Below are 2654 nucleotides of genomic sequence, written 5' to 3'. Positions count from 1 at the left end.
TAGGGAAAACACCAGAGAAATATATTTTTATTGGTAGGTTAGATTGCAGAGGTTAAAAATTGGGGTGATATAACAGCCATAGTTTCTGGGAGAAAAATATGTGCTTAAATACAGTTGATTCTCCCTCCCACACTATATTGCACAAAATTTACAAAAGCCAGAGATATCTTAACTCACACTGCTCCTCCATCTTCATTTTACTGGCTTAAGTCCAGGTTGACATTTAGAACTAAGCCACATACAAAGCAATTCAGTGAGTTAATTCACTAGCCTTTCATATCCAGAGTCCTAGATTAAAATTCTGTTGCATAAAATAAGGATAATTATAAGCCATTAGTTCATGTCACAAAGATGCCACATTCTTTGCAAATGATGGACTGGTAGAGGTGCTGCAGGTCAGTTCTGGTACAGGATGGGGAAGGAGATTGGGACTGATAAACTAGCTAGCTCAGGGGCGGGCAATTATTTTAGGCAGAGGTCTGCTTACTGAGTTTTGGCAAGCCATTGAGGGCCACATGACAGGAGCCAGGGACAGATAAATATTAATTTTCTAAATTTTTTAGGGGCCCCGCAGGCTGGAAAGAATGGCCTGGCGGGCCGCATCCAGCCTGCGAGCTGCATTTTGCCCACCCCTGAGCTAGCTCTTCTTGGAAGCTTCAGGGTGAAGTGCTTGCTTCCTGTGCTGCTATTGCTTACGCTGTGATCCCTGCATAGAGGAAACAGAACACAAGGAATGGATGGTGAGCTCTTAGCATTTGTATGAGCTCCTTGTAATTTTGGAGACTGTAGATATGTGCAATTTTTTCCTCATAATTCTTTGAGGTAGAAGTCTGGAGAATAAGAGTCTGAAATATGGGCTTGCAGACATATTGTGGCTGACATTAATTTAAATTAGTTTAAATATAAGCGATACTGTGCTGTGATATTGTAGCCATGATGGTCCATATGCAAGAGGCATGGATTTTTGTGGGTAATATCTTTTATTAAACTAAATATATAGGTGTCCTGGGGAAGGAGAGCCATCTGTCTCTTTCTGTGTTTGTACAGCAACTACAACATCTATGACTGCAGCTCTTCCATGCTACCACTCTGTAGATGATTAAAGTTTTGCTTGTGTTAAAGAGCATATGGATGGTCAACTCCTGAGTCCTGAGGATGGGTACAAGGGTACCTGAAAGCTTGTCCAAGTCCCTCCCAACTATACAGTTGGTGGAAAAAAAGATAAAATTCTCTCTCTTTAAATATAAATATAAATATAAATATAAGCTATGATAGGATAGAAAAAAATCTGCTATAGATTTGATTAGAGATTATAAAATATGATAGAGGGGGTTCCGAAGAAAGACAGTTTTCATTGGAGAGTTGTCCCAAATGAGCACTGCATAGACCACTGTTCATCATTTATTGTAACAGTTACCCTATTACCTTGAGCTTCCCCATGCTGTTTGTTGAATCTACCTGTTCCTTATATTGTAAGATCTGTAGAGCCGGCACTTAAGTCTGGGCAGCATCAAGCACAATAGAGGCCTAAGTCCTGAATGGGTTCTGAAGACAGAGTGAAGCATAAACAGATGGTAAATATAGCCAATGTCTTATTTAATAGAAAATTAAAAAAGATAGAAAAGAGGTAAACTACTAGTGGGGCTGTAGAGCTTCATCTGATCCACTTACTGTAGAGAGGCAGACTGTTAAAGGTATTTAGGCACTGAACACTCAGTTATACACTTAAACACCTTTAAAATCTGACCCTTTATAATCTCTTAATTTGCAAGAGGTAAGATTTTAGTTTATTTTAACCATGCAGGAGTCTCTCTGATGCCAAGCCACTCTATTGATTCATGCTGACTGGTGACCGAAATGTTTAAACAGATTTCAATTCATAGCTACGTCTCATCTAGCTTGCCACCAGTGTCTCTAGTATGCCTCTAAGATTTTATTGTAAATAACTCAAAATCTGTGTGTCCACAAAATAAAGCTGAGCTTGTGACATCTATACCACGGTTCTCATTGCCAGTGAAACAACAGCTTCTCAGACATTGCCTGCTGTTATTGCCTATCACTGGTAATGTGATAACACCTAGAGGCTTCGATCGAGTGCTAGGTGTTGTATAGGCATACAATATATGCAGTTATATGTAAAAATGCTTGGCGGGGTAGAAATGCACTGGCAGAGAGGGATTTGGCAGGTATCTAATTGCACTGTACTGAGCAGCATGGTACTGAGAGTATTTTATCATTTGCTTATTTTCACATGCCTCGGAAGAGAAACATCTCCCCATGCTGTAACTGTAGCAGAGCCATCACACTGGTTACTCTTGCCTTATTTTTAAGTTCTAGCGGCCCTTGTATGCCTTGTGTTTAAAGCCTGCTTATTTCATTTCTTACCACCTCCTGTTGCCCCTGTTCTGCATCTTGTAGCTACTGGGCCTCTACTTCTCCTTCTGTTTGTGTCTCCCACTCTTTTCCCTGCTGTCTCCAGACTTCCTCGGTGCACCAGGCTGTATGTTTTCAAATTCTTCCCTGAAAACCCCATCCCCTGTGAAACCAGCCACCTGCTAAGGGACTGCAGCACATTTAAAATGTAATGGGCAGAAATTCAAAATCCTTTCCTGTCTCATGCTCAGCAGACTGGTTTTTCACCTGGAAAAATAAAA

This window comes from Alligator sinensis, unplaced genomic scaffold, assembly GCF_000455745.1.
Source record: "Alligator sinensis unplaced genomic scaffold, ASM45574v1 scaffold166_1, whole genome shotgun sequence".
NCBI classification, from domain to species: domain Eukaryota; kingdom Metazoa; phylum Chordata; order Crocodylia; family Alligatoridae; genus Alligator; species Alligator sinensis.
This window is presented reverse-complemented; position numbering follows the sequence as displayed.